The 22,457-nt window shown below is 38.8% G+C and overlaps 1 long non-coding RNA gene across 1 annotated transcript in view; it reads left to right on the top strand.

Moving 5' to 3' along the window:
* LOC126212819 (uncharacterized) overlaps positions 1-22,457 on the top strand; it is a 374,260-nt gene that overhangs the window by 131,758 nt on the left and 220,045 nt on the right. The window lies entirely within an intron of this gene.

The raw sequence follows: 22,457 nt of genomic DNA, 5'->3' as shown, positions 1-22,457 counted from the left end.
ATTATTGAGTGTTTTAGGGTGTCTACTATGGAGCTGTTATAACTATTTTCAATAGCTGTTTGTTTTATTATTTCAATTTCTTAAATTGAGTGAAACCGCCATATGCCACAGCCTGTTAATTATTTTACGTGATGGAGATAGTTTTAGTAAAACTTATCAGATAGGATGGAGTAATTATTCTGGTGACCATAAGCTTAATTACTTCGACAAAAATATAATTCACTGAGACATAAATGACTCACCAAAGGTCATATCGATGTTGTCGTCAGGATCAGTTTAATTGTAGACCCTCATGTAACCAAGATTTAACCAAAAAAGCAAAAAGAAAGATTTCATAAATCTGATGCGTCCTTCTGTCTGTGTCATCAGAACTGTCAAATATGTACCAGCATACTGCCGTTAATGAAATGAAATGTTTGTAAGTAAAATGTAGGCTTAGTATTATGCACTTTCAGTGTTAACAACGCAAGTACACGTATTGAGAAGAGAAAATTAGGAATGAGAGGAAAATGACAAATGTAAATGTTTGTTAACCTGATACAAAATTTATTTCAAGCTACTTTACATCTGAAAATTTTCCCTTTTTGCTGTTATTACCGTTACCGCTAATTATTGAGAAACATATTACACGATACTTTTACCACCCACTGAAGAATTCTGTCGTCTATGTGATCTACCTGACTATAAGAAAACTCCCTTCGGAAAAAGTCTTCTTTTTCAATTTAATCAGCATCTAGAATTAAAAAGTAAATTTCCCTGGGAAGGGCATCTAATGAAGCTGTGTTGAAGTTCTCAGGAGACCAAGCTTTTACCAACCAAATAATCAGAAATAACAACATTAATAACCTCATTACCCTGCATTGTTTTCAAATGCTGATAATATATAATCTCTCTCTAAATATGTTTTACATGTGTCATGTCTCAGATTCTTAAGAACACCATTTGCACAGTGCCCTGACAAGTATGTGTAAGAAAAGGCAAATATTTCTGAACAGACTGAATTTGATCATCTCTGAAATCGATTACACTGTCAAAGTTTGGTGGTGGGGCCGTGAGTCGTGCTTGGGTAACTCAGTTGGTAGAGCACTTGCCAGCGAAAGGTAAAGGTCCCGAGTTCGAATCTCGGCCCGGCACACAGTTTTAATCTGCAAGGAAATGTTCCACCATGCACAAATTAATTTTGATGAATTTAGCAGCGCTCTCAAAACTTTCAGTAAGATGATGTTCCCCCAAGGCTACCAAACCTTGAACAGTCCTCTCATTGAAAATATCAAGCACAACTTTGAAATTTTCTCACTCCAGGTTGTTTTTATACAGATACTTTAATTTTTTTGGTAAAAATTTGTTATCTGTTTGTACTCCACGTCATGCAGAGAATTTCGCCATAAGGAGTTCTGTACTTTGTGAAACAGTTTCAAACTGTGGGCACTTTATTATCTGATCTGGATCTTCTTTATCGATCCAATGGTATGTGACACATTTTAATATGTGAACGAAATGTTAAACTAAAAAAGGGGTTGTGTGTTATTACAAAGAAGATTGTAAACAATTGCCAGTTGAGAAGGGGAAGCAAAGAATGACGTGGCCTATGTGTTAATTGAACTTTTGTCACTAACATCACAGACTAATCAGTGAACAACAAGAACTGATTCACAAATAAATAGGAGCTTGTGTTTTGAATACAACAGTTAATTGCCCCCTAGCTGCTCAACTGCTGAATGGGTTTGAAAATGCAGACAAATCTTATGCTGTATATTAGGATGGGGTAGCGCAAGACAGTTTGCGCTCCTTATAAACTCGTAAGTGTGTGGTGATATTGAAAATAAAATGCTACAAGACATAATGTAATCTAGCGAGTATCTGTAACCCTTCTTTTGGACACCCATTCATTTCACTTGCTAACAAAAAAATTAATATTCCTACTTTCAGTTTTATCAAAAAAATTTAACTTTTTTTTTTCAAATAATTGGTTATGAATAGTAAGTAGTCCATTTCTGAAGTATCTTTGTTCTCTCTGATGGTTTTCCAAGTTATCTATAACGTCAATTAAGTCATTTAATCCTACTTTGCATGACCTATATTTTCTGCACATTTACATACCCTGGGTCCAATGGACCCATAATGTATAAATCGAGAATTTAAATAGAAATGTATTCTGTGGACATTAACATGCAGAAATATTTTGTTTTAAAGCTTATCAGTATAATAGAAGACAGCTGCGATTGTTTTTAACACTTATACTGAAAAACAAGCCACCAGTATTATCACAGACTGTTCTGGGATCAGTGGCTATAGTATTCACGAAGAACAAATCAATAAGGAAACAAGGATAAAAATTTTTACAATTGTTTCGCACCACACTGCTATGGTCTTGCCACACGTTTTGTGCATTTACAGAACACTGTCCTTTGAAGCAGGACACAATAAACAGCGACTCTTCTGATGACTGACAGTGCTGCTATTGTTACTACTGCTGTTTTGTGTTTTAGGAATAGTAATAAACTTCTCCATTTCCAGGTATATGGATTTCTGTTGAAGGGGGTTAGACGATCTTCTGTTCATAAACAGTTGGATCAACTCCACTGAAAGGTCCTTGATGAAAAGTCTGCGTAAAGTCGCTTTGTGATACATGGAATGTTGTGTTTTGTAATGATAAAGGCATTTCGAGTGTGTACATCCCTTATGTTGCACCAGAGAGCCATTTGCCACCGTTTAGTTCCTCTTTTGCATGTATAATCACGCACTAGTTGATCCATAATATCCACACCATCCTTTGTTCGGTTATAAAATTTCACAATGTCAGGGGTCAGGTTTGGATACGGTTCATCTATGGATTTATCATGATGCATGGTACATAGGACTACACACTTGTTTTTCTTTCATGAAAATCGAACCATTGTCATTTCTTTTGTAAATCCAAATAGACTTGAATTTTCTGCTCTACTCCAAGTAGGCTTAATCTCTTTTGGAATTTCTGTTTTATTCATCCTCATTGTTCCCACAACAATAAGGTTTTGTCACAACAGATATTCTACCAATTTTGAACTTGTAAAATAATCATCTACAGTAACATTTCTGGCTGTACCAGCAATATTGCCGGCAAGTATCTTCACTGTGGTAAGGCCCAAATTTTTCTGGGTTGACTCACCTGGTTCTCTTCCTGTGTACACAGTCTTGTCAATGGCATAACCAGCTTAGCTTCGCACATTGAGAATATTTTCATTCCATACTTTCCAGACTTGTTTGGCATATACTGCACAAATTCACAATGGCTCCTAAATGCAACTAGGTGTTCATCCACAGCTACATTACTTTTAGGTATCATTATTTTCTTGCACTGTCTGGTAAATATTTTCCATACATAGTATATAGCAGCAAGCTTATCGGTTTGTAACCTAGCCTCTTTCTTCTTTTGTCATCAAATCTAATGAATCTTCGTATTGCCTCAAACCGATTCACAGACATTATAGCACTGTATAACGGATTGGAAAATTTGCATGAAAAAATTCCCTAATTGGAACATCCCAAACCTTATCTACTCCATTATGAAGTAAAATTACACAGAAGGCGAACATTTCGTCTGTAGCTTCATCATTCCAGTTTATTTTTTTGGTATAAAAGTCTTCTTGCTTCTAGGTTTTGTGCATCTCACGATTTGATCCGCAATGGCTAGAGGAGTAAATAAATCCCAAGCATCTTTGGGAGTGAAAGCGATTACGCCCCTTGCTGGTCTTGGAATATTTATTCACCAAATTGTGTGCAGGCATTTTATTTGGCACTGGGGGGCACTAACCCCACTGCATACCATTTGGAGCAATATATATGGTAGCATTTTCACTGCTTATTTGTCCTGAGTCCTTATTAGCCTTGTCATTGTCATCATTATCATCATCATCATCACCACCACCACTACTTTGTGCTTCTCTCAGAGAGCTGCATGCCGCTGCCTAAGGAACAATTTCACGGTTTTCATCTGAAAGGAAATCATCATCTTCAGCTCCCCACTGACTAACAACTGATTCAAAATTTGGGCTTGATAAGCGTATGCTATCTCCTTTCCTGCTCCTATTTATAGATGTGGATTCTGATATTATATCTGAAAAAATGTGAAGAAATAACCTCTCTTCTTCTGTCGACTGTAGGACTGTAACTGTTGTTCATTTTATTGTTTAGTGTTACAAATGACACTTACCTTTCTTCCGAGTTCCTATCGAATATCAAACACACCACGGCTGTGCAGCAGACTCCCACAACATTATACTCGTAATAATCCACTACAGTATTTCGCTCTATTACACCACACAGGAGTGCACCATTTGTTTCGAGCTGTAACAATATATTTCCTACAATGGAAACAACGTGTAGGTGTACCAATAATGTATTCTCTGAATTTCAACAAAACGTAATCGATTACAACCCAGTCTATTTTGATAACGCTGCAACATAAACCATAGCTCTCCTCGGACCCAGTTGTATAAATATGTGGTATAAAGATGACACTGTACATAACACTTAAAACTAATGACACCGATTTCTAATGGTACATTTAATGTGTTACTGAATACAGCAAGAGAGCACAATTTTAAGTCTCTGATATTGTAATTAAAAGTTTCTACTGTCTGCAGGTCTGTTGGACTCAGGGTATGCATACCAGGTTCAAATGGTTTATTGTTAATGGGAACTTCCTTGTACCAGGTTTTGTGGTTACACATTACCAAGATGTAACTGCATACTTGGGCCAGTATTCACCACAACAGAACATTAAAGTGTAAGAGCAACTGTTGTTTCTATTAGAGCAAAACTAATGACACTATCTGACATTATAGTATGCCACTCTTTGGGCAGCTTGATCCGCTCCAAGCACTAAAGAAAAACATTCAAGTCTATGAAATGTCTATACCGTTCATACTGGGCATAAGTTGTTACATTGGCTGCAACAGCTAGTTCTTAGTGTCTGTTTTTCCAGGCTCTTCCAATGAAAAAGAAGGTGACGAAAGGTACTCCAGAGAGTTAGGCAGATTCCATGGTACAGTTGCTGGTCTAAGGCGAGGTTTCAGAGGAGGCACAGAATATTTCTTTCCTGTGGATGTGTAGAAATATTCATCACAGCTCTGAATGAGGTCATCAGCGAAATGGAGCTTGCAGACCTTGAAATTTGACAAAAACATTTTATTAGCTACAGGTGACAATGCCCAAGGGCAAGGTTGCCACTAACGCACAGATGCTATTAATGTCGGTTACTTTCAGAACAAATTGATCAATAATGACTCGGTATTTTGAGTTATAAAGCTGCATAAATAAATCACAGTCCACTAGTGATTCGGTACTATATACAGTGAAATAGCTCTGTTATAGATTGGCATCAGGTCAACTGAAATCACGTTGTTCCTGAACAACTGAACATCATGCTAACACGAACACACGACAAGTTGTTCTTGCTCTCTGTATTAAAGCACTCATACCATGACACAATCTAAGTGACTTGTAAAGACGCTGAGCTTACCTTTGAATTCTGTGTAACCTGGAAATTTTCACGATGTATTGCAGTCAGCTATCCAGTTCTGCTGGAGCTCTGCCCTTTTAGGAGAAAAAAACAGCGCTACTCGTGGCTCATTTTCATAATTTCGCCTGCAACAAGGTACGCAACATTTCTACACCATTTCGAATCATTGCATTTAACTGTCGCATATATCAACAGTGTAAATAAATCAAAGTAAGAAATGCATGCAAGTGTGAAAACTTCAATTAGTTAAGACATGTTCCTGCAAAACGCAAGAAAACGGAATGAAATCAGCCACGGCTGGTCCTGCCATCGAGCGGTACGCCACGGAACTACACCCTGTTGCAAGTCGGCGCAACAAGATGGCAGCACGGTAAGTAGCCTCATGTTTGACCTGAACGATCGTTACTCGACGTGCAGTTTTTAGCGTATAGCTTGCCACCTGGAAACAAAGCCTCATAGCATGCGTTGTGACATCACAACACGAGTCAAACAATATCTGCACTTTGGGATGCCCTGCAACATGGACTGTCCAATTAAGTGAATGTATCATTACTTCCTGCGTCTTGCATAAACGTAAATTATCATTTAAAACAACGTAAAATAAATATGGTCATAATTTCCTTCACTGATGCTTATTATCACTGCAAATCTCATGTTTGCAATATTTCGACTTTTTAAGTGCAGCTTTGTTATTTTAACATAGGCTCGTAGATTGACAAAACATAAATCGTAATTTGCACCATTTTGTGCTACAATTAGCCGTCCAGGTATTCGCATTTTTATGTTAAAACGTATATGTTTGATCAGAATAAAACATTAACACGTCTTAATGGGAAACATGTGCAGATGTGAATCACTAATTGCAAAATATAGAGGCAGCACACCATGTTCATTTTCTATTAATGGAAAATTACCGGATTAGCTGAAACCTAGCCACCAAAATTTTCTTTCATACGAATAAACATCTAAAGAGCAGTACACAAATTAATGCATTTTTTTTTTTTTGGAATCTGTTGATTCATGTAATGTCATCAATGAGTAAGGAAACACACATTCATGACCCTTAAAAATAATAGAGATATTCTGTTACACACACAGGCAGAAAAAAAAGCACACACACAGAAAGCGAGGGGTGGGAAGAAATGGAATAATTATTTAAAAATATAAAAGTGACTTTTTATTTCACCTCATTATATGATTTCCAATACACTCTCCTACATGTCAATAAAAAAATTGAAGTACACTTTAATTATGTTATTCCTTCTTTTAAAAAACTTTTACATTTTTCTTCATAGCTGCATAATTTCTTATCTTAATATGATTATTTAATATGATATTTACACAACAGAGCAGTATGGAACACACGATAGATTCAAGGCTACGTTCGTTTTTACATTGAAATCCACCAAACAAATCACTGGGAATATTACAGGATGCTACCTTCAGAAGCACAAACCTTTGATTTCCCTATTGGAGAAACAAAATTTGATGTTCTTTTACAATTTTTTGAAAAGTTAAATAAACATACATTACACATGACACATCTTCTTTGGTATATGCCAAGCCTCCTCGATCCTTTGCCATTATCAAATGATCATCTTGCTTTGCTTCATCTGAAATGAGAAATATTCACAGTGCAATACTCACAGTGAGGTTTTTTTTCAGCACTTGGTGTGAGCAGTATACTGATATGTAGTGAAATAACGGCCATTTGTCCTCCACTATCCCTTCAACATCATTCTCATCTACCATCACACTTAATAAATCTGGTACTGGGATATCATTTAACTCCTGGATTTCAAAAGTTGTTTCAACAATATATGACACCTAAATAACCACATCTCCAACTACTATAGACTGTGCTCTCAGCACTAGGTTTTTGCTCAGTTTCAAAAGCCTGTCTAAGAGAAATATGGTATTTTCCCCCACTTAATTCCAAACAATCAATCTATACTCTTTCAAGGAGACAATAGGTCCTGTTTTTGTCAGACAGCCAGTAGCTACTGAAATCAGTCAAAGCAGCTGTTGTATGTCATAAAGCAAAGTGTGTCTCTTTAGAAAGTTTCCTGTTATCATTCAACCCATGCCATAAACCTAACCAAGACACAAAGCTATTTAAAAAATCAAATATGTGATAGGAATTAGAAGTTATAGTTTCCTGCAAAACATTTCTTAGCCTCTGACCCTTAAGTAATGTTTTCGCATTCACAGTACACTACCGAAGTTTTATTATTCTTATAAATGTCACAGCACTTTAGAAATTTTGAATTCCTTTCTTCGAGCCTAGTCTCTGCAAAGCAACAACTGTCATATCATTAATGATACAAAGCACTTGTTTAGCATCTTGCCTTTCAATTGAATTTGGAAACAGAGATTTTAAAGCTAGAGAGTTCCTGTATTGTAATAAATCATCTTTTTCAATCACATGTAGCTCTTTTAGTGCTGTGACCGATGCAAAACCTACCTTCCATGCTCTCACTGAAATCAGGAATACACAGGATCTACTCATTTTCATTGAACCAGTTGTTACAAATACACTTTAAAAGATGAACTGTATCCCCAAAATAGTACAGTGGGCGATATGCAGAAGTCTGTGCAGTTGACAGTACTTTAGCTTTACTTCTGGTGGAGTACTATAGTTAGATATTGCTTTCTATAAATTCAGTTATTGTCTCCCACTAACCCAACCACCCCACATCAAGCTGCTTCTAATTTAAGAATTACTTCTTTTATGTATGAGAAAACTACATTAGCGTGAATTGTTTTAAGTGGGAGAAACTACCCCACATCCTTGTAAGGTGAATCTAATCTTTATATCCTAAAAACATAAACACTGGTTGCACACAAAAAATTGTCACTGTTGAACGCACGGCCTGCAATATTCCCACCTCTGATATCAAGTTTTTGATGAAAATAATAAATACTCCTCGCAAAAATAGAATTGTGACTTGAATATACTCTGTTAGTGATATATGACGCCGCTTTTTCATTTTCTGTTATAATATTTTATTATAAAGTAGATAATCGACGGTCGAAATTTTCACACGATATCTACAATGTATTTATCATAAATGAGGTCCTCTGATTTCAGTTAAATTAGTGGTTTTTGTTGCTAATATCAATATGTACTGTCTAACATTTTTTTCTGTAAGGTTAGTTTTTTGTTTTATCACGATTTTTCTTCATAACGCTAGGCTACGTTAAGCCTAGGCATTTACTGAACGATACAGCAATTATAGCGTCGCAGATGTGTTTGACGTCACCATATGCCTTTCAGATGGCGATGAGTTTTCGTCGCTACTTATGGTGCAATTGCTCACAGACACTCAGGAGCATGTGTGAAAGTAGTGGAAACATGGCGTTACCTCGATATGTGTAGCACAAGTTATGAGAAAGAATAGTAATGATTGTAAACATGCGCTGTTAAGTTTTAGCCACAATTATTCACATTACTTCAAATCCAACTGTCGGCGCTCATATTTTACATTTCCGTCAACGGAGGCCGGCAGGGTATGAAACTGAACAATAACTTTAACTGTCACGGCGGATATTGTCTTACGGTTGAGAGACTAGACAGGAATTTACAGAATTATTTACGTCTCGTTGTGCAGAAACAGATTCCTAGCAGGATTCCAATCAGTTGTTGTGGCAAAAGCCGATAGAGGTTATCATCGTAATCTTTCATTTTTGTTCAAATTTGACGCGACAGGAATAGGGTGAACGTCCGAAATTCCGTTTCAGATTGTAACAAAATTTTCGACCTAGAGCTGTTTTGGAGGCACTTTTTTTTGTTACATGTCATCTTGTTCCTTTATCTGATCCTTACGGAGTGAAAACTGGTGAGCTGGTCTGAAATATAGTGACGATCACTTCGGACCTCCGATATCGGTTACGAAACATCTGCGGGTCCCGTCATAGCCCGATACTCAACTGTGTGGGACCCACACCACACAGAACCGACAGCGGCTAATGAACGTCTAGAGAGAAGGGCAGCAGAAATCGTGAAAGGTTTGTTTGACTCACAGGAGAGTGTCGCGCAATTGTTGAAACAACTCAATGATGAGAGACGCAACCTAGCCCACGAGAGGCCGTTTACGGAATGTCGCAGACGACTGCTAAGCGAGGACTCCAGAGGCGCTCTCCAGCCACTACGTAAGGAGGCTGAAGGCAGAGTCAGGCCGGCCACAGCACGGAGACGTCTCAGCACTCGCCCTTAACGCACTGCGTTCATGACCGGAACGGGAAAAAAATTCAAGATTTGCTACCGTGCCAAGTACCCAATGCCATGCACTTCACTGTGGCTTGCGGTGTACGTACGGGGATGTAGATGTAGATGTGACGGTGAATATTCGGTGCTCGTAAATACGTCGCGATGTAGATACTTCCGAAACAGCAACATGTGAACCAGTGTGTGCACCTCCACAAAAAGACAGATTCAATTGTTAGATTTGTCCGTGGGTTCTCATGTTGATTCTTGGATCGTTGAAGCATTTTTGAGGCGTTAGTGGTGCTCGGGAACTAACGATTAATGACTGGGAATCTGGTCATGGAGACTGACCATAGAGTAGCCTTAGAAACCGTCTTACTAATATTGCGGTAGGTGAAATAAAACAGATTTAGTTGGGATCCTAACATTTCAAGATTCTTATTATGCTTAGCATTCAAACTACCAAACCGTCACATTACTATGCACTATTTATAGCTCAAACGTTAGAGCTCGCGACCGGTGGAGGAGAAACCTAATGGGGCAACTCTTACGAGACGCGAGGTAAGAAAGTCGACTACAAATTACTTACCAGAAGTGTGGGGAGGACGCATTGGACTTCGATACGTGAATCACAAATAGGGGCACTGTGCACCCCCCCCCCCCCCCCGTCTATGTATTGTGGCAGACGATATTTCAACCATTTATTCCGCTGTCTCTCGTGATAGAGTTACGCTTTGCAGCCCTGTGTGTGGATGTGTGACTAAAGTGGCAAACTATATAATGAACAAGAGCTTTTGTAGCCCTCTTGTGGTAGTGTTATTGTTGGAAGCTTTACGACACTGTTTGCGGACGATACGGCGGTCTATAAGAGAGTGGCGACGCCAGAAGACAGTATCGATTTGCTTAATGACCTGCAGAGGACTGATGAATGCTGCAGCCTCTGTGAGTTGACCCCGAACGTCAATGAGTGTAACATATCGCGCACAGATAGGAAAAGAAATCCACTACTGCACAACTACACTATTGATTAAATGGTTCAAATGGCTTTGAGCAGTATGGGAGTTAACTGCTGTGGTCATCAGTCCCCTAGAACTTAGAACTACTTAAACATAACTAAGGACATCACACACATCCATGCCCGAGGCAGGATTCGAATCTGCGACCGTAGCTGTCGCGCGGTTCCAAACTGTAGCGCCTAGAACCGCTCGGCCACTCCGGCCGGCTACCATTGATTATAAATTGATGGAAGCAATATCTACCTTAAAATGTCTACGAGTAACTTTCTAGAGCGACCCTATGTGGAATGACCATGTAAACCAAGGAGTAGTCTCATAACGAGAAGGATTAGGAAATACAACGCATCCACGAAACACGTGGCTTACAAGATGCTTGTACGACCGATTCTTGGGTACTGTTCAGCAGTCTGGGACGCTTACCGGGTAGCACTGATAGGAGAGACAGAGGAGATCCAACGAAGAGCGGCGCGTTTCGTCTCGCCATCGTTCGGTCGGCGCGAGAGCGTCGCAGGGCTGCCCAACAAACTCCAGCGGCACACGCTACAAGAGAGGCGCTGTGTACCACGGAGAGTTTTGCTGCTGAAATTTCGAGAAGGGATGAGTCGGACGGCGCATTACTTCCTCAATCAAACATTTCGCGAAGTGACAACAACGAAAAAATTGGAAAAATTAGAGCTAACGCTACCGACAATCATTTTTAGCATTCGCCATTCGCGTCAGGTATGGGGAGGGCTGGGATCAGTTGGCTACACGCTCCCATGCTTCAGTGTCACACTTGAGCCGTTCCTCTAAATGCTTTACGCGTTCACAAAGGTCGTGTGTAACTTCCCTACGCTGCCCATTTATCTCATACTGACCTCGTTGCAGTTTCGTTAGAGATCGCACTTCTGACGTCTCGCCCTCCCCAAACGGTCCAGTCTTGTCACTCGTGTCAGTGATAGACAAATTTCCTATCTTCACTACTATCTTTGCCATTTCGGCCTCCAGCATATGGGTCGCCTGTGCGTTCTCGTCGCCTGGACCTTAATGGCCTCCAATACCTGCGCCTTTACCCTTTCGACTCTTGTTTGCAGTTCCTTGTGCTGCTGGCTGCACGACTCACTTAGTGCTTGGAAATCACCAAGATGCTGTTCTTCCTGCGGGCTACGTTGCTAGTCGACTCGAACCTGAGCTGCTTCCAGTGCACTAAGTCGCCTATCGACTATTTCAGTATGATCTTTAAATTCGGTAACTATATCCTCTCTAATTTTCACTGCGAAACTATTAAACTGTTGATCCATATCCTTTGGTAACTTTTCTGCATGATTCTCCTTCTGTTCGGCCAGATTTTTTGAATTACTTTGATTTTGATCAGATAACGTTTTTGCTAAGTTTTGATTTTCGTCAGATAACATATGATTTAGGCTTCTTGTAACATTCTGATTATCCTCAGATAGCTTCTGTGTATATCTGCTGCAGAGTTCTCGTTAGTTGTGCCATATCGAAACGGGTGTTAATAATGAAGCTGATTGTGGTTTCAACCGCTCTTTCTCTACTGCATCTTCAATTTTTCCCTGCACTGTCCGAAAAATCTAGGTATGCCGTCTGCTCACTTCCGAAGTTTTAGGACTGCAGCGGCATTACTGAAGTTCGACGCTACAAATTGCCCGTTTCCTGGTGTAGCGACAGAAGAATTTGGTTCTGAGCTTTCTCCCTGATTCGTCGTGTTATTTAAATTGTTACGTCTACTAACGCTCTTAGACTTGCTACGCGTTGTCATATACAATGCTACATCCGCAGAAGGATTGCTATAACACTAACAAACCCTATGTCTCCAAAATATTAGACACTGTCAAAGTTTCACACGTGAACTAGCAAGCACAATAGATTGCCGTACAGCAATAACATGAAAAGGTCACGCAAAAACACACACAGAAATAAGGCAGAAAATATGAAACGAAGCAACGCAGATCACCAAAGAACGTTGTGAATTGATCAGAAATTTCTTCTCTGAACAATGTGGAAGTTGTTCGAGCGGTAGAGAACAAGAAGTGTGCGTTTAGTACATCATAACTACTGACTGCTTCTCATTACTGCCCCTGGTAGTCTCACCCTGTGGCAGCGGTCGGCCATATGAATGGGTTATACTGAAACGCGGCGCGTGGCTTTTTAAACTTACTGGACCACCGAATGCTAATGCAAATAAGCGCTGTGATATTTTCTTTTATAGTAAATTATTTAGGTTTGCCACACAAGGAAGTTGGGAATAAATTAATTACAATTAATTACAGAAATTTTTAACTTGTTGCGTAGAAATTATTAAGATGTCAGTACTCTCATCAAATGAACACTGAAACTAATTTACTCAAAAGTGTGATCATACTGAATGAAAGCAGTTAGTTAAACTAAAACATAATTCTTTAGAATATAATTAAAATTCAGAGATTGGGCCTGCTAGACTACTGCGCTTTGGCAACGACAGGTTGGGTGTACAGAGATCGATTTCGGAAGGGGTGGCTGCGTTGATGGACATACATTAAGTACAGACACTGTGTATTTTAAGCAAGAACACAAGTCAAACACTATACAATAAACAGATTGCAATAACGGTTGCCGTTACATGAGTTAAATTGAACACTGTTTCAAATGGTTAAATGGTGACAGACCACATGAAGGGGAATGTATGAGAAAATTCTGGGAAGAGGAAAGAATAAGTGCATGTACCTAATCAAGATCTATATTAACAACAAAGCTTAAGACACATTACGCCCTCACCAAAGAGTCAGGGAAAGAGATTCGCTCCTTCCAAAGTAGTAATCTTTCGACAAAATGCAGTTGCTTAAAACTAGATTTAAAAAGGGTCACATTTACCAGATGCCTCAATATTTTCACAAAACGGTTGAATTACATGTGCGACGCGCAAAGAGAGATAACATGAACTGTCAGAAATTTGTCCCTCGGTGGACGCAGAGACCTGAGGTCTCAACTGGCTCGTCCAAGCACTTACTTCAGACTAACAGACCAACCATTTGAAATTTCACACAGAAAAATACTGTAAAATCCTTTAATTATACAGAGAATTCAACAAAACCTAAATTCACTCAAGGGAAGACGACTGATTATCACTGACAAACGCGGTAGCCGATTTCGCGCCATGTGGTGCGAAGCATAAGGGTAAATTTATCAAATCACAGGTGAAACCGGAAGCATTCAAACTGCAGTAATAAATGAAAACATTCACACAAGAATGTAACCATGCACACCTACATACTTAGGAAAATCTTCTGCAAAGTAATGTCAGCATTACTAGATGGGAAGCCTTTGCACACTATAAGTTCTGGTAGCACAAAGAAAGTACCAGAAAACACTTATTAAAACTGGTAAATTGCACCATGGCCTATCCTGCGTGAACTGTGGATCGTATAATGCACGTATCGCTGTAATAAAAGGTGCAATCTAGTACTTCAGCTAGCCTCAAGACTTACACAACTCACTCTAAGCTCAGTCTTAAGCTACCGACCACACTCACCGACTGCCCAGCGTCAAGTGCTTAAGCACCCCCGAGAACAACGAATCTCCGCAGGTAGCCAGAACAGACCAAAGGGGATGCTTCCGGTACCAACCTGCTCACGGTCGATAAAGGCGACTCAGAAGGCACAAGCCTCTTTCCTTTGACTAAACACCCAAAGTTGGCCAGACTGACCACAGCATACAGCAAGTTCCATACTACTGCCTACCAATGGAAACACTAAAAATACGTACACATGCACTTTCACACGGGCAGTAATGAGAAGGATGGAAATCTGGGAGCATAAAATATATTCAGAGTAAATATAATTGAGGGCTTGCATATGAACAATTAGGTAATTTAAGTACTTTTATAGCGATTCAGTACACAGAGACCTTTCAATGGTGCGAGGTCAGATCCCAGATGCCTTGCAAAGCTATGGCGGAACCGTTGTGCCTTCACAGCCAATGACGGTCCTCTCTCTCTCTCTCTCTCTCTCTCTCTCTCTCTCTCTCTCTCTCTACAGTTTCGATCTCTACAAACTGCCAGCTGTTTGTTGCTTTAATTTGGGACACCAGTCTATTTCAAAATGTTAACGACTCTCGTTTAAAAGTCTGTACCTCCAACGTTTCCGCAAGGTATCTAAACCTGTCCGAAACTAATTATCTTCCGAATTAATTATCATTAAAATTTTAGACCATTGCTAACTATAATTACAAGCTATGTCGAAATTACTGTTAGATTCTGAACTTGCCCATTATAATTTTGTTCCACTTGAAGTGCAGTATTTGTTAATTAAGTAGCTAATAAGATAGCTCAGTATTTTGAGGATTATGAAATGTTTTATGCAAAATGGCTGCCGTCAGTAATGAGTTGTGGAGAACATATTGCTCACAGTCGAAGCTATATATGGACCTAGCACAACTCAGGTCAGGCAGTCTGCGGCTGAGGGTAAATGGAACAACAAAATGGCTCTGAGCACTATGGGACTTAACATCTATGGTCATCAGTCCCCTAGAACTTAGAACTACTTAAACCTAACTAACCTAAGGACAGCACACAACACCCAGCCATCACGAGGCAGAGAAAATCCCTGACCTCGCTGGGAATGGAACCCGGGAACCCGGGCGTGGGAAGCGAGAACGCTACCGCACGACCACGAGATGCGGACAATGGAACAACACCTGTGTCTCTTGTCGTGAGCTGTGTGCTGTAGTCCGATAACTAACATTCTGAAATATTCGCTTATACTGTGTACAGTTTGTTGCCTTCACTCGTGGGCTTAATTCGTGACCTCTGTAACAGTAATTAATAACTAATTGCGAGTGAGAACCTTTTACAGAAACATTGTGATTTGTGACTCCCACGAACAATGACCACTTATCAGGGCATTGTTGACGGATTTGATTATTGTTGTGCACTATCTTAATTGTTTCGAGTTCCTCAAATGTGTATGAGGGCAGTGATATGGTGAACTGATACGTTAAATTTTTGTCACATGTGAATCGTTTTCAACTGCTGGACTGTGTTGTGTGATTACTAACACTGGGACAATTTAACAATCTATGAATCTGGGTAGTGGGTAGCAATCTGCTTTCCTGTGATTCGAGCTACATGTGAGACACAAATCTGGCCATATCGGTGACTAATTTACACTGAGAGTGTAATTAAAGTGTTTTTAAATCTACCTCTTGTGTCGACCACAACATCGCTATAAACTAGTAGTACAACTGACATCTTTCAGCCAGCACTGCTACGGAGAAGAACAGTAGAGGCTTACGCAGAAGGAACCAGGATTGTTCTACATACTTGGAAATGATTCAAAAATTGTTGTAGGTTCAATAATAAATAAACCGAAATATACATTCTAAGACTCTAGAAACCCACTAATTTAAATAGTGATGTAGACTTACTATTTTTTTTCTTCTACATACCATGGGATGGCAGAAACGCTTAAACTCTTATACTTGGCGATATGGCGGGAAACCAACTATTGGAATGAAAATTCTAAAAAGGTATTAGAAGAAATTACAACTGGACGAATTGGACACAGGGAAGCTGCAAGGAGATATGACATTCCAATACAGACCATTTGGGAACAAATTGAGAAGGAAGAGCAACTGCAAGGCTGGAAGGCCGAAATTGAAGAAAGATCGTTTGTTGATCACTGAATCACTGTCAGTGACGTGGGTCTTCCAATACCAGTCTTTGACTTGAGGTGCATAGTGAAATCATACCTTGGTACCTGCAAAATAAAAGTAGACTGCCTTGCTGATAATACGCTTTCGATGGGCCTGGGGAAAGGCATTTTTAGAGAGACATAGTTCTGAACTGTCTCACAAATTTACAGTCTGTATTTCAAGGAAGGCTACTGCTGTAAATAAGAATGTAAGCAATGTCTTTTTAGAGAAATACGAAGCCAAGGTTGAAGGCGTTCCTTTGGGGTTGGGTTGTTTTGGGGGAAGAGACCAAACAGCGAGGTCATCGGTCTCATCGGATTAGCGAAGGATGGGGAAGGAAGTCGGCCGTGCCCTTTCAAAGGAACCATCCCAGCATTTGCCTGGAGCGATTTAGGGAAATCACGGAAAACCTAAATCAGGATGGCCGGACACGGGATTGAACCGTCGTCCTCCCGAATGCGAGTCCAGTGTGCGTTCCTTTTGAAATGTTTTCAGTTTTGATGAAACTGGGTTTCATGACATACCTGGAAAAGAAAGCCCTTCTTTCGTCGGACTTGTCGACGTACTGAGAAAACTGAGGACACCTCAAAACCGTGCCACACTCTCATGTTGTTTGGGAAGACAGCAAAAGAATTCCTTCCCCCTTACCTTACTGATAAAGATAAGCCAAAATGGACTGACTGTATTCACAGTTCACCTCCTGGAAAGCAAATGAACACATTAGGGTGAGTGGCTAGAACAGAGTGTGTTTGACAGTTGGTTTCAGACTCACTTCCTCCTGTTTGCTCACAGAAAGGAGGACAGAGAGGAATTATTAGAGATAATCCCTCTTCCCACATCTTGATGAAAATTACGGAGCTGCGTGAGGAAAACAACATAAATTTCATTTGCATTCCACCGAACGGTACTAGTCTTATGAAATCTTAGATGTGGCTTATTTTTCTTCTCTGAAGAACAACTGGAGAGAGATTCTTTGTCAATGGAGGTAGACTGCAAATGGAAAGAAGAAACATCGTTTTCCGAAGGGTGTATTTACTGGCCACTGTCGAAGATTTTTTAGATGAACAGACAGCTTCTACAAATTTAGTGAAAGGGTTGAGACGTTGTTTCAGGGTAGGGTATGCATTAAAAGAACAATCATCTTTCATAACCATCTGTTTTTATGTAATTTGAAATACGTTTAAATTAGCTTGAGCTTTGGCAGAAGAGCGGTTTATGTGCCGTCCGCCTGCCTCTTATAGGGCGACCAAAATATCAGCAAAGAGGTCGACATTCTTGCATACAGATGCTAGTACTACTTAGTTAATCAACACCTTCGACCACAGTAGACTGGCCTTGCTGTGCAGAAGCTATATGGATGGTGTGGCTCCCACATAAACCACGTGACTGTTGGCAAAACGTGGCGGGATTTCAAATCAGCGGTCTGCCGTCCTATGTTTGAACCGTATTTTCCCCTCATTTCTGCCACACGCTTCCAACAAAAATTACTTTTTTATTTGCGAAAAATTATGCCAGAACTACATTTGACCTGGATTTGTTCACAGTACCATTTATAAAATCTAACAAATACATCGAACGCCTCTCTGGTGGGCAGTGGGACGAAACTACTATAAACTATCAATTAAAGTAAAACGTCGTTAAAATTCTTTTAAACAGTAAGAAGTGGCTCATGTCAAAACTTTAAACATTGGATTCGCCGCGTTTTGAGCTCTAGTTACTTATAAAAGAAAATGGGATATGGGAATTATGGCAACTATAGGTGCCAAAATTGTCGACTTTAGGAGCAGGTCCACTTTAGAGCATCAATTTTAGGACTTCAAAGGTTCAGTTCCCACTATTTTTACAAAACTTTAAACTATCAGCTTAAAAAATTATATTTTAGATGAAAGGTGAGACTTTGAGGTTTCAGAAAATAATTTTGGAGCCTACATTTATTTAATAGTATTAGAAGGCAGAAAAAAAGTCTCTTCATGTGTCAGCTATAGCTCTTACCTCATTATAACCTCTCTTGTATATACAAATCCTTGGTATCTGTGGGCTATTAAGTGCCTCATAATGAATAATGCTTATACCAAAGTGAATATTGTGCACTGTAGTAAAAGCTGTCAATTATGACTCAAGAAACACCTATACACTTTCAACTGAAACAGTAGTTACAGCTCTCAATTTAACCAGGGCAGGCCATAAATTAAAAGTTCCAAGAGACTATGCAATGATTTTAATTTTTTACAGGTATTTCTTCACAGTTGATGAGAACAATATCAAGAAAAGCTCCTTTCAAGAACAAAACACTTTTGTCAATTTCTGTCTTAAGATAGTCATTCTGTGGGGAAACAAACTGCAAAATAATTCCCACAATGAACTGTGACAGTATATAATTTTTTAAGAAAACTATCTAAGGGATACTTCCCACTGCTAATATTGCAAAACTGTACCGACGCTCATCCAGATTAAGAGCTATTTTCCAGGGCACAAACACGTTAGAGCTCATCTGCCGAAACAAAATCGGTCTGCTTACATTTGACAGTCTCTCAGTACAACAAGAATAGGGGCTCTTATTTTAGAAAAATAATGCCTGTACAGTGACCTGATTTTGTTCTGACACTGTGTGGGATCATGAGGAAATTTTTCCTTGCCTCTGCATAATAATCATGTGAGCATAAATTAAACTCCCCTTTAATTACATATTGATGTTTATCATTGCAGTTTGTGAACAATTTGAATAGCTTACTACAAATCCAGCAGAAGACAATTAGTCAACCTAGAACTTAAAAACTTACTCTTTTAACAGAAATTTTAGGCTTACCTTAGGAGTAACATTTAAAGATAGGAAAAGTTGTTCTTACACTGAAAACGGATGTGTTTTCTGCAGAGTTCATAAACTGCCAATGCCATGCACAATTTCACATTTTCATGACGTTTTGTACCAAATTTTGGAAACTGTTGCATATGAATGAAATATACAGACCTGTACTTGCTTCACTCAAACACCATTCCGAATTTTTTATTGCAAGCTCATGCGACAAATCCTTAATACCTGGTGTCTGCAGTGGACGTACTTTGCCAGAGGTGAAAACTATCCATTGCAGTAACAACTGAGATAATAGAAATACTTTTGTGCTTGACACTCCAATGATATTTACAAACATGCACTGCCAACGCCATGCACAATGCCACGTTTTCACTAAGTTCTGTGGCAAATTTTGAAAGCTGTTGCATATGAATGAAATACATGTACCTCTACATGCTTCACTCAGAGCCTACTGAACTCATCTGACAAATCGTTACTACCTGGTGGCTATTATGTATCTATAGCAGACACATTTTACCGAAGTGAACACTATCCATTGCACCAACTACAGTTGACTAAGAATCAAGAAACTGGTTTAAACTTTTACGTGAAACAACTATTGGGGGTTTGAGTTTCTATAGATAACAAGAAAAGAAGTACATGTTGATTCTTCCAAGTGCTTTTCTCATTTTAAATTTATTACACTTTTTTCTCAGTTGCTGCATGTATTCAAAGATAACTAACATCTCTTGGGAAAAAATAGATATGCAGAAAAAATTAACTCAATACTTTATTTCACAACATTACTTTATTTCTTACAAAATTTTATTTCACATTTTCTTTCTTACAACACAATATTTTCCAACAGATTTATTTCTTAAGCCCATATTCTAAGAGGGCAGAACAATGTTTAACAGATAAAAATTTATAGAAGACACTGACAAGAGAATAAATGTAGAAAAAATATAAGGGCCCAAACAAATTAACAACACAACATACAGATCTAGAAGAAACAAAAAATAAAAAGTACATAAATATATATTCTGTTAAGAGAAAAAGAATATCTAGGTTTACATAAAAGAAATGAATCCAATTGGTATGAAAACAGAAGTAAAGTCCAAACATATACTGAAAAAGGCTTTGTGAATGCAATATGGGCACTTAGAAAGGCTAAGAACTCCAGGTACCTCTGTCTGTGCTTTGTGTAGACATCAAGGTTCAAACATTAATAATAATAAACAACATCACCTTGGCAATTATTAACTCTAATGTAATAGGGATCAGGCATAGAATATTTAATGTACCTTAAACAACACAGTTTTTGTGTATAAAGTCCTCACACAACCTTTCTGGAATGTTTCTGTCACAGTCTTTCCAAAATGGTGATTTCTAATTTTAAAATACTCAAATAAAATTGATTTAATTAGAGCATTTCTGTGATTTTCTGTGGACTCAAAGTCCATAATATGTTCGTCAATGGATTGAAAAACACTACAATCAACATCTGCCATAGCACATGAAACAAGAACAAGCATAACATTTTTCTTTTGCAACATTCCCTTTACCTGGTGCAACCGATGAGCTTGCTCTGCTGCTTTGCAATTTTTAATAACGTCAGCAGAAGTCGTAGCCAAACCTCCCACATTCTTTCTTCTGATTAGTCCAATGTCACTGTCCACTGCCCCACATAAGGAATTTGCACGTTCTACACAATGTACTGACTTAGTCAATTTACGCACAATGAATCCTTCTATGTATGCAACAACATTCCGTACATAATTTGACAGCTGTTCAAATGGGACAGCAGGAATGCTGTATGAGTGATCATGACAGACTGATGCAACATCTAGGCCTAACTTTTCTGAATTACAATTGATAACTGATGTAAATGGGTTAGATTGCGTCACATCCAGTCCAGAAGATGCACTGAGAATGGGACAATCTGCAGTATCAAAAGTAGAGCCAAATTCTGACCCTCTTACCTGCTGATGGATAAGCAATCGTTTGTAGGCTGCTTTGAATTGAGCTGCTGTGGGGTTGTTGTTATCACCACCATATCTTCTGACTGAGCTGAAAAATATCTCTCTGTTGTCCTGTAGCAATTGATACGTAAGCAAGAAATTTAGTTTTGGTTGAGAGCTGTTTATGACAGAAAAATATGATTTTCTTAGGCTCTGTATACATACAAGAAAGCCAAGGAAACCAGTCTTTCTGTTAGTATACAAAATAGATGGCCCATTAGCCTCGAGTCTCAGCTCCTGAATATATTTTTCCACTTCATCAAGAAATGGTAAAATATGGCCAGCTGTCTGCATTGACAGAGGTGATTTGGACAGGAGATTCCTACTACTGAAACAATCAAAAAAGTTGTTCATTGTCCTTATAAATTTAACTGTATGTTAACAGCCTTTAAAGTCAAGGAATTCTAGAGCATTAACTACACTACTACTAAATGTTTGCACAGCAAACCTTACATTCATTTTATGACGATACCACTGAACGTGTTTTGTTCTTACTTTTGTAGCAGTCAGAAGTTTCTCCATTTTTTGCAGCTCATGTAATTTTAATACATAATCCCATTTTATTGGATTTCTATTTACAACAAAAATGACACTTTTACCAGCTAATGTATTGCATATTAACTTGAACATGTGACATGGATCAAGGAATATGCAAACATCATCCTTACATAGAGTGTGTTTAAAAAAAAGATTTCATTCTGCACGTTGAAAGACAGGTCCCTAGCTTGTCTACGATTGCAGTGTTTACGTGAGCACCATCAAAAGTACCAGAAATTACTTCTACTCCAGCATCAAATGTAAATTTCAATGCCTCTTTAAATAGGTTTGATTTTTCAACAGCACATAGGCCATTCACTAAAAAGTAGCCAATTGGAATGTTCCATGAACCATTAACAGCAGTCAACATGAACGTTATTGCCTCATTTGCAACAGGCATATTGTCATTGTCAAGATATGTACCATAATCTATGTAACCAATAAACTTATTGCCACGAATTTCAACATGCTTCCTTATGGCAATCTCATCAAATGACAGGGTACAAAGCAATTTCTTACCTTTACTAATGAGTTACTGACTCTTTATTCTAAGCACTATTGCTGCTTCTTTACTGAAACCAGGACCCCCATCAACAACACTGTACCACTTACTTAATGTTCGTGGACAGGCAGTGATGTTTTAAAATTTTTCCTTACATAGCTATATACCTTGCTACTGTGAAAATTTAGTGCTAGAGCAAATGTCCGAAGAGCT

This window comes from Schistocerca nitens, chromosome 11 (genome assembly GCF_023898315.1).
Source record: "Schistocerca nitens isolate TAMUIC-IGC-003100 chromosome 11, iqSchNite1.1, whole genome shotgun sequence".
Lineage (NCBI taxonomy): Eukaryota > Metazoa > Arthropoda > Insecta > Orthoptera > Acrididae > Schistocerca > Schistocerca nitens.
This window is presented reverse-complemented; position numbering and strand designations above follow the sequence as displayed.